Here is a 12,139-nt window from a genome sequence, read left to right on the forward strand (position 1 = left end):
AAAGAATGAATTTATGAAATTCCTAGCCAAATGGATGGACCTGGAGGGCATCATCCTGAGTGAGGTAACACATTCACAAAGGAACTCACACAATATGTACTCACTGATAAGTGGATATTAGCCCAAAACCTAGGATACCCAAGATATAAGATACAATTTCCTAAACACATGAAACTCAAGAAAAATGAAGACTGAAGTGTGGACACTATGCCCCTCCTTAGAAGTGGGAACAAAACACCCATGGAAGGAGTTACAAAGACAAAGTTTGGAGCTGAGATGAAAGGATGGACCATGTAGAGACTGCCATATCCAGGGATCCACCCCATAATCAGCATCCAAACGCTGACACCATTGCATACACTAGCAAGATTTTATCGAAAGGACCCAGATGTAGCTGTCTCTTGTGAGACTATGCTGGGGCCTAGCAAACACAGAAGTGGATGCTCACAGTCAGCTAATGGATGGATCACAGGGCCCCCAATGGAGGAGCTAGAGAAAGTACCCAAGGAGCTAAAGGGAACTGCAACCCTATAGGTGGAACAACAATATGAACTAACCAGTACCCCGGTGCTCTTGACTCTAGCTGCATATGTATCAAAAGATGGCCTAGTCGGCCATCACTGGAAAGAGAGGCCCATTGGACATGCAAACTTTATATGCCCCAGTACAGGGGAACGCCAGGGCCAAAAAGGGGGAGTGGGTGGGTAGGGGAGTGGGGGTGGGTGGGTATGGAGGACTTTTGGTATACCATTGGAAATGTAAATGAGCTAAATACCTAATAAAAAATGGAAAAAAAAAGAGAAAAAAAAAACTAAGAGTCTTTTATAAAGTGGACAGTTCTTAACTGCCAGGAACCAGGGAGGGACACACTCTTCTTCCTGCACTACTGACACCAATATGAAGAAACCATGCTTGGCCTCTGGACAGTGTCTACAACACAGAAGCCCCACACATGGGGCTTTCTACCTTGATGAAGTCACAGTGATTCACCAACAGTAGCCCAGCCTTGGTATGTCACTAAAATGGGGATTCTAGTCTCACATCAGGTCTTTTCAGACACACCAACATTCATCTACACATCACTTAAAAATCCAATGTGTAAGATATGCAACATGGAGGTCATTGCCTAAGAATTTAAATCAGACATTAATGAGACTGAGGCGGTGAGTAGATACAGACTGACAATTTGAGTGGTCTTTCCCCACTTTATTATTTGTGATGTAGTTGTGTGCATATTGGGTTTAAGAAGTTTATAAACAAATCAATCTGCCTTGGGCAAATAAGAGATTCATCCGGCTAAATAAGGAATGCACAACCCACTAAAAATGGTCCTCCACATTTTTAAAGAAAGCTTAAAGTGACAGTTTTGCAGTTGTATTTTATGTTATCATTTACATTTTAAAATGTTCGTTTTACTCTGGGAATTTAAGGATATGGCTCAAAGTAAAACTAAAAAGAAAACCTCCTTTCAATTTCCTTCATTGTCAAAGTTTTACTTAATAATCCCCATGGATTTGCAATGTTTGGACTGAAACTTTTAGGGAAGTGTTTAACCACTATGAATTCATTTCAAATAAAAGGCTACCAGACTTTTAACAATTAATTCAGTTCTCCTATGAATGTGGATAAGTAATATCACCTAAATTCTTAAAGAAATTCCCCTTTAAATTCATGAACTTCTCTCTGATGTTTCTAAGACATGTTATCATTGATCAATAGTTTCACGAGGCTTCTGGTTGGCATATTTGCAGATCCTCAAGGGGAACCTACATTTTTAGAAGCATCTAGAATTATAAGAATTGTGTGACACCATTGCCTCAGCTTTGCAGGTGAGCTGAGTCTGAGAATTTCAATGACTCCAAGCCTTAGGAGATTGGAACATGAGAGCTTCCACCTCCTCGCATAACTTCACCAGAGCCAATCCCTCTCACCCCCTCGGAGTTTGAATTGTAACAAGGGTAAATGGAGGAGATAAAAGCTATGTGGATTAAAGTAGTGAGCAAGCATTTCTCAATGCTATGGTGATTTCTCAGCATACAAAAGGCTCTGGGTCTGATCCCCATCACATCTAAATTAATCAATTAAATAAATAAAATAATAAATCAAGATTGACCTTCTGCTCAATAGCCAGATCATCATGATTCAGTTTTTCTTCCTATTCTGCACAGCTGGAAGAGTTTTCAGCCAGATTCAGAAAAATCATTTAATAAATAGCTTTCCCACTAACACTGTTTCTTGCTTTGTGATGAACAATTGTTCCCATTTCCTCTGTAACTTGTTATCAACCTTAAAAAGACAGTTGTAACCATCTCTCTATTTTTTGTTTTATTAAATCTCATTGTCTTCTTGAAGGGTGGTGTAACTTTGGCCAGTAACCTCTACATTATTTGGGCATAATTTGTTCTCTCTCCTTTATAACACAAATCCTTAATTCCATTAGAACCCAGGACAATAGCCTGTCAACCTTTCAAACACATACTCAAGCTATAGACAAATTTAGAGGTTACAGGATTTCTGTGTCACTGTCCTTTACATCACCATTTCCTTGACAGGTTTGAAAATGACAAACTTGTGCTTATTCATTCGGGGTATTGGTGTGTGCACTTTATTTTGACTTTTGTGTTGAAACTAAGAAAGGGGGGTCGGAGAATAATGACTAAGTAAGAGAGACTGGGCTGAGCAATCTCACATCTGGCCTATACTCTGTAAATAATAAGTTCTAAGATAACGGGAAGGATTATAGGAAGAAAATTAACAATTCCATGAAAGACGTAGACAGTAGTAAATAATGAAATTCCTAGGGAAGGGCAAAGGGGACCAGTGATAATGTTGAATGACTAATAATGAAGACTATTTAATTCTTATGTGAGTGCCTCTTCACACATCTTTAATCAGGAAGGGATCTTATTGAAGGCTCATAAACAAAGCAGGGAAATGTGTGTCATTCTTTCTCAATTGGCTTTGTGGTGTTTGTGGATAATTGTTGGTGCTAACATTAAGAATTTCCCATCTGTTAGTAGGCTAGGCCTGATGGCTCAGATCTATAATCCCAACATTCTGTCTTCAGAGACAGAGGACAAGAAATCTGAAGTTACCTTGGACTTGCATCTACCAGCTTTGTAGACATCAGGAGGTCCATGTATAAATAAACAGAAAAACAAGTAATATACATGAATGATAAAAATGAAAAACAGTCCTGATGTATATACAAATTCCACAAGGAAAAGGAAATAAAAGTTATCAATAGCAAATAGCTGGAAAATGAGAACCATTCTGACAAATTGAAGTCCCGGCTTAAGAAGTCGGACATGCTGCTTTTGCTTTGGTCAGCCAAACCACGCCTCTGTAAATAATCAACCACCAAGGAGCTCACACAACTGAGCTCCAACTTAAAGCTGAGTAGAAGCTACGTGAGGAAGGCTCTGGCACCCAGGCTAGATTCAGGCAGCGGAGCTTTCCTTTCTAGCAGGTGACTGGATGCCGATGAGAGACCTGAATATGGGTCAGGTGCCTCAGAAAATGAGGAGCAACCAAGAACATGGGTCATGACAAACTCGTGTTTTAAAGCCTGTCTCTTGACTGTGACAGATAAGAACACACACACACACACACACACACACACACACAAACACACACACACATACTGCCACCACCCTACATTTGTTAAATTGTGTTAGCTGAGTGTACCTGTACTAACTGGACTCTATGCTGGACATTGCCAAACCAGCCCTCAGAAAAACCAAGAGCCACATGGGCTTGATTTTCTTATGTTGTTGTTATCATCATTGTTGATTGTTGAGAAAGATAGACAGGCCTCAAAGTTGTTATCCTCCTGCCTCCAACTCCAAATATTGGGATTATAGGCCTATACCACTCTACCTGATTTTGCACACTTGCTTGTGTGATATGAAGACTCTGCTTGTAAAACTGAGGCCAGAAGTGCCATAGGATACTATCTACTTGCTTTTCCTACTACTCTGACCATCATTTCAGTTGGCAAAGCAGAGCAACACCCAGAAGCCCATTTCATTTTCACAGAACACCTGCATGTGGATTTTACACCCAGATATAGACAATATCACCCTCAGGTTAGAAGCAAGAATTACAGAGGCTTCTTTAAGCAAACACTAGATTATCTACATTGGTAACTAAATTAAGCACTTGAATATGAATATATATGTATATATATTGTATAATATTTTTACATTAATATATCATTGTTCATATTCATTATTATTACTAATTTCTATTATCAGTTGCATATGGTGGTAATTTACTGTAAAATAATTAAATTATCTAAATAAATTTTAATATTTATTTTAAGAAACAGTTTTGCAAGAAATACTGCCGTTATCCCTATCTTAAAAGAAAACAAGTTTAAAGGGCTTAGAGAACTTGCCCCAAACTCTACAGCCCATGAGTTACAGAAACAGAGCTCTAACCCACATTGACTGATTTTGCAACACTGCCTCTAAATTGTGCTTCCAAGTGATTCCCAGACCTAATTGCCAGGGAATCTTTCATTACAAGAGCTCTCTTGGAAAATAAAATGCTTTAGGCAAGGAATGTATGGAATTAAGTGGGTCATACCATCTCCCCACAACATTTAATTAAGAAGCTGAAGCACACAGTGCATTCTAATGTTTGCAACCATATGAGTGAGTTCCATGGGCATTGGGAGGTATTAAAGCAGCTTGGCTAGCTGAAGAGGCAGGTTATGAACCAGTATGAAAAGCCAACAGGCCATCTCACCCATGTAGAGAGCAAGGTTTAAATGAGTGGGTTGCTGATTATAATTTAGTATAACTTTCCTACAAGATGTTATATGAAATATTATATATCTTGGAGTTTTGAAGTGCTTCCCAATGATGTTTTTTGTTTGTTTTGTTTTTTATTGGTTATTTTATTTATTTACATTTCAAACGTTATCCCCATTCCCAGTTTCCCTTCCACAAGCCCCCTACCCCCTCCTCCCTCCCCCTACTTCTATGACGGTGCTCCCCCTGTCCCCTACTCCTGCCTCCGTGGCCTAGCATTTTCCTATTCTGGGTCATCAAACCTCCACTGGACCAAGGGGCTCCCCTCCCAGTGTTGACAGATAAGGCAATCCTCTGCTACATATCCAGCTGGAGCCATGGGTAACTCCTCTGTACTCTTTGGTTAGTGGTTTGGTCCCTGGGAGATTTGGGGTGTCTGGTTGGTTGATAATGAGGTTAAAATCCCCTTCAGCTTCTACAGTCTTGCCCTAAGTACCCCATTGGATCCCTGCTCTCAGTCCAATGTTTGGCTGGGTGTATCCACATCTGTATTATTGATCAGGAATTGGCAACGCCTCTCAGGAGATAGCTGTATCAGGATCCTGTCAGCAAACATTTCTTGGCATCAGCAATAGTGTCTGGGATTGGTGTCTGGATGTGGGATGGATCCCCAGTTGGAGCACTCTCTGGATGCCCTTTCCTTCAGCCTTTGCTCCAGTCTTTGTCCCTATATTTCCTTTCATCAGGAGCAAGTCTGGGTTAAAATTTTTAGAGATGGGTGGGTGGCCCCATCCCTAAATCAGGGGTTCATGCCTAAACTCTGGATATGGTCTTGACAGGTTCTCCCTCCCCTTTGTTGGGTATTTCAGCTAATGTCATCCCCATGGGGTCCTGGGAGACTCTTGCTTTCCTAGCATCTTGCTTTTACTTTGCTTCCCCCAGTTCCACATCCCCCACTGCTACACACCTCTGCTCAATTTCCTGACCCCTATACATCTCCATCTTTTCCCATATCTGATTCTTCCCCACTTCCCCCTTTTCTTCCTCCCAAGACCCTCCCTCTATTTCCCATGATTATTTTGCTCCCCCTTCTAAGTAGGAATGAAGCATCCACTCTTTGGTCTTCCTCCATTTTGAGTTTCATATGGTCCATGAGTTGTATCGTGGGTATTCCACGCTCTTCGCCTAATATCCACTTATCAGTGAGTATATACCATGTGTGTTCTTGTTTTAGGATGAAATGTTCTATAGATATCTGTTAAATCCATCTGGTCCATAACTTCTTTTATTTTCACTGTGTCTCTGATTAGTTTCTGTTTCTATAATCTGTCCATTGATGAGAGTGGCTCTGAGGTCCCCTGCTATAGGGACTGCAGGCTGCTCTGAGTCAGGAGAAAGAGAATGAAAAAGCCTATAACTTGGGGCAGATATTGATTTAACTGTAAATTTATAATATTGGGATTATTTGCTTTTAGGATAGATTTATATACAGATACTGTCTGACTCACATGGGGAGTTTCACTCGAAGTTCGGAACTAAGATAGGGAAAATCACTCACTGATTCCAAGTAGAGGACAATGATAATTACCTGCTATAAAAAGGTATTAATTAATAATGTCTATAGCTCCAGGTAGAGAGTTTAACAGATAGATATTATAACAGATATTAATAAAATTAATGTCTGTGGCTTCAGGCAAAGAGCCTAACAGATAGATGGTATAAAGATGTATTGCTCTAATATGTCTTACAGGATACTCAAATTCTGTCTAACATGGGCTCCACGGGAATTCTGAGTTTAAATCCTGCTTTGACTAGCTGCCTGCTTATAAGCAGACATAGATAGAAGTGTGAACCAATTGTTTTAAAGATGGTACTGAGATATATTGCTCTAATATGCCTTACAGGATATTCAAATTCTGTCTAACATGGGCTCCATGGGAATCTTGGATCATTATCTTGCTTGGCAAAATAGAAAAGGCCTAAAAATAGGCACATACAGTATTTTAGTTTACTTCTTTTGTTTTGGATTGTTTTAACTTTCAAAATGGGTGTGATTTTGAGTTTTGTGGTTATACTATTCCTCTGGGAGAGAGGTCAATATAAAGGTTTTTCTGGTTACTGGCTCAAGGATATGCCGATTCGGGAGAAAGGTTTTGTCTTTGCATTTTTAGAGAAGGTGATTAGTGTCTATCCACCTTCCAGAGTCATATGGATCAGATTTGATAGAGGGAGACCCCCAGAGAACTAGATTCCAGAGAATCAAACAAAAAAGTTATCTTGATGATACTAGAATTTTGTTTTGAGATTTGTATATTACAGAATATACAGCCTTGGTGAGTCTCACAGTCAGACATGCTGAGCTGATCTGCTTGAACTCCTGATGTCTTGGACTTTTAGCCAGATCCACTCAGGATACAGACATCAGAGACTACAATCATTTGTGTGGCCTTCTTAAGACCCACCAACTCTCCCATTTTCTCTACCCTTCTCTCACCCTTCAAACATTTCTCAATGCCCACATTCAGCTTGAAGAAGTTATGAAGAGTTGTCATCCCAGTTCCCTGGGCTTTGGGGCTGGAGGTGGTTATTCTAAGGCTGCCTTTCTAGAGAATTTAGAAATGGTCATAACTGGAACTGGGAGGAAATAGCTAGAATTGATTGTATAGCCATACTCTCATTTGGTAGAAATCTTTACGATTGTTACAAACACACACACACACACACACACATACACACATATTCAGTATCAAACTTAAATACTGTTGCTACTTGCTAAATAGGGAACAGGAATCAAGAATAATTTATTGTGATGTGGGAGCCTGTAGTCATATCTATATTTCGTTTTTAGAGCCTGGGTATGTTTATTTTATGGTTTCTTTAATGAGTGAAAAACCATTAAGACAGTAGTTTATGTTTACTTGTTTGGAGAATACAATTTTTTTCTTGGAAATTTAACATTGTCTATAAAATATATATTCTTTCCATTCAATTAAAATATAAAGAGTCTTGCAAACAGCCAGAATTCAGCGCAGAAATATACTCATAAAACAACATCTGAACAGCAAACCAAACAATAAACCAAGGATCATAAAGATTCTAAGGTATATAATATTATGAGCCTCTTCTAACTCTAAGCTAAGGCTTAAAAGTAAATAAGACAAAATTTAAAAGAAGAAAAAATAATTAGGAAAAATGGCCTTGAAAAATAACCTGCTTCTTAAAAATGCTTATGGTTTTTCTCCCTAGATCTCTTTCTCCAACCTCAATGTTAACTTACATATCCAACTTACAAATAGTTCTGGACAGTCCTCTTATGCCCACTTCAAGAATCCCAAAAGACTACCAAGGAGTAAATTCCAATGCCCTAGAGGCTTTATTCAAGCTCTAGCTTGTGCTACACTCTCATCACTGATACAGCAGGATGGGAGGGTAAAGCCCCAATCCCAGTTTCAAGCAAGCATTTATAAAGGCAAACAAGCACAGGGGTATCCACCTTGGCACACATCTGATTGGGGGGCTATTATGGAATTTGTTGCCTTTTAAAGTGATTGGCTGATGCTGGGAGCCAAACCATAAACTTAACTTCTGCTTTCCTCCTGATTGGTGGTTGTTAGGGAGTGACCTGGAAAATAATGCTAGGAACAGGCTTGTTAGGGAGTACCCTGAAAACGAGTGCAAGTTGCAGGGTTGTTGGTTAACTCAAATTGATCTGGTCTCTCATTCCATGATATCCTCATTTTTACTCTGACCTGTGGCAATCACAATCAAAGATACAGTTTTTATCATGTGGTTTAGTAAATATATATTCAGTAGGTGACTGATACCCCTTATACAGAATGGAAACACGTTGATATTATACCTAATGGTTGTTATTAGTATAAACTTCCCTGCAAAGCCAGCAGTTAGTACTAAGAACTTACCAAGTATATATTAATTATTTTTCACATTACAATCCTATGAGATAATTATTGTTAATTCATGAGAGCAAGGGGATGCTAGCCCAGTAAGTAGAGTGCTTGCCTTGCAACCATGAAGATCTGATTTCAAAACATCTGAATCCAGATAATAAAAAGGGGGTATGGAAACTAGGTGGCGTCTTTAATTAAAAGTGTGGTGATACGTACTCTTGTAGTTCCTGTGCTAGGGAAACAGAGACAGGCAGGCTACTCAGCCAGTCAATGTCCTTGCTGAGCATCAGGCCAGTGAGACACCCTGTCAAACACACACACACACACAGAAACACACACTCACTCACTCACACACACATGCATGCACAACATCACATACACGTAAATAAAAATTTTAAATGAAATACAATGGGGAAAGGAGAATCGGTTAGATTCTTAGATTCTTATTCTCCTTGCTGAAGCAAGGAGATAAGATTTGAATCCAGTGACTAACTGCCATTTCTTCTCCACCTGAAGCAAGTGTGCCCGTGTGTGGTGGGACCAAGCACACCTCATGATGAGGGTGCACTGTGTCTTTATTGAAGTTGAACAAACGCTGCTTGGCAGAGTGGAAATTCGCAAAGTGCTGAGCTAGAAATGAGTGAAATTCATATCAACAATAAGCAATCGTTTTGTCCTTCATTTCAAAAAATGTCAAAATTCAAAAATCTCCCAAAGGCCATTTCAATGATGCAAGCTTGCCATCTTGTAAGTGCAGACTTAGTCACTGCCTGAAAAAAAAAAAAAAAAAAAAGCAGCTGCTTGTCCTTCTCAACAGCTAGACTTGTAGGTTTTCCAGGATTTCAACAGGATGTAACAGGGTTACAGCATTTCATGAAAGAAGATGCATGGAATATAATCACATAGGATACCTGCCACTGGTGTATACTACAACTGTAAAGATGAATTTACTTGAAACTTCAGTCAGATCAGAGATTCAGGATCAAAAGATCAAAAGATGTTGGGCCTTAGAGAGTAAAGGACTGAGTGTGAGAAAAAAACAGTCATACCTTAGGAAGTAGTCAGAAGATGTGAGACAACAAGACCTTTTAAAAGACTATACGAAAACTCCTCGGCAACTACACAAAACACATACTAGAATCTGAATGAGAGGAGAAAACACTTCAAGACAGGGCAAAGGCAGGATCAGGTCTAACCCTAAAATGTCTGCCACCACCAGGCACACTCTTCTCAAATTCCCTTTGTCCCTACTTCTAGAATCTCGACACCCAGCAGAAAGAGGCCAAGAAGGTAAGATGCAGAAGCCAAGCCCACAACAAGAATGAACTAACATGTCTTTTCTCCAGTGGGAGTCAGGTACCACGCACAATGCTGACTGTAAATATTCCAGAGTCTGACAGCTTCTTCTACCACTGAAGCTTTCCACCACTTACTTCCATTGGATGTAAGTCCAGTATCCTCTACTCTTTGGGAGCTCTGCTTCTCCATCTTACCCCACATACTTCTGCTTGACTCTCACCCTCTGTCCTGCAACAAGAAAGACAGTGTGGGAACAAACTAAAGCAGTTGTTCTCTACCTGTGGGTTGTGACCCTTCAGCGGGTGAAATAACCCTTGCCATAGGGGTTGCCTAAGACCACCTTCATATCAGATATTTACATTATGGTTCATAACAGCAGCAAAATTACAGTTATGAAGTAGCAATGAAAATAATTTTATAATTAGGAGTCATAATATGAGGAAATTAAAGGGTTACAGTCTTAGAAAGGTTGAGAACTACTGGGCACATCCCAACATTGTCTACTAAAGATCTAAAATATGAATTCACAGAGAACATAATAGATATCTAGTTCCCATTCTAAACTCTATGGATTCATAGAAGCCATTCTTTTCCACATTTCATTTCTGCTTTCTAGAAATTCATATTCGGCCTTTCCTATTTCATCACTGATTTTCTTCTAATGGCCACCTGAAAGGTCTCAAAATGACAGAGACATAATTGTTCCTGCAATCTTTAAAAAATCATGATTGACAGGGCTGGAGAGATGGCTCAGAGGTTAAGAGCACCAACTGTTCTTCCAGAGGTCCTGAGTTCAATTCCCAGCAACCACATGGTGACTTACAACCATCTGTAATAGAATCTGATACCCTCTTCTAGTGTGTGTAAAGAGTGCAATGATATATATATATATATATATATATGTATATATATATATATATATACATATATATATATATACACAATAAAAAAAATTATGATTGACAAATCTACTATTAGTGAGAATTGACCTGATTTGCCTTTTTCATCTTTTCAAAAGAAATTTTAATTACATGCATAACTTGACTGGCCAAAAAGAATAAAAGAATAGATGTTGTGACTTTAATACCTTCCTTACGGGTGGTGTGGGATAAGAGGAAGGTGGACCAAAAGAATGTAGACCTCTGAGTAGCAGTGTCAGGAGTTGGTGACAATGTGAAGCAAAATGGATCATACTGTCATTGGCTAAGCAACAGAAGCAAAATAGCATTTATTTAGGGTAAAATTTTGTTTTGTTTTGTTTTGTTTTGTTTAATACTAACAGCACTTTGTCCACAAAAACTGCCTCTTCAAAGCCTCCTTACATAGTCGGTTCTAAATATTTCCTTTACTCTCCACAGCCCCATCCCTAAGCCAACTCAAGAAGGACAGAGGAGGCTGAGCTCCAAGCCAAGCCGGAGAGTGCTAAATCTGTTCTTCACAGGGTACAGGGCTTGATTTCAAGTGTGGTGAATTCATTAAGAACCTATTTGGACTTTAGTCTGTGGAAATGATAATAACCCCGTGGAATTCCCAACAGGAAACAGCTATAGACATGAAAAGAAAACACCACCACTGTGTTTAAAGCCGAGGAACCCAAAAAACACTGGGCAGAGCCTTACAAAGCAGAACAATAGCCCAAGGAAGACGAAAACTGTGGGAGCGCCAGACCGTGAAATGGAGAGACAATGGACGCTGGAGTGGGGCTGGACACTCAAAGGGAGCTATTAATTCAAGCAAGATCAAAACAGAAATCAATCTAGCCGTGTGACTTCCAGAAGATCATTAAAGACTAATTACTTTCTGTCTACCTCAATCGCTTTATTGCTGTGACTGGTACGCTGTCCTTTCTCTGTCTAGATCCTGGAGAGAGGAGGAAAATGTTTTGCAGCTCAGATCATGGCAAGCTGCATGACCCCACCCTAGCGCCTAGATACTAATTCCCGAGAGCTTCTAAACACTCCTACAGACTTACCAGCATACAGCTTATGTGTGTGACTAAGGACAACTAATTACATAAAGTAATAGCAGGAGTTATTCCACTTTCAAAAATGAAAGATAAAAATCAAGGTTTATGAGAAACGTGCTGGAATTTCTTAAACTTTTAAATTTAATTGAATTGGAGGCAGAGGACTAATACACTTTGCAAAGATGCAACGTGTTTCTTATAGTCAGTGA

This window comes from Mus musculus, chromosome 10 (assembly GCF_000001635.26).
Source record: "Mus musculus strain C57BL/6J chromosome 10, GRCm38.p6 C57BL/6J".
Taxonomy (NCBI): domain Eukaryota; kingdom Metazoa; phylum Chordata; class Mammalia; order Rodentia; family Muridae; genus Mus; species Mus musculus.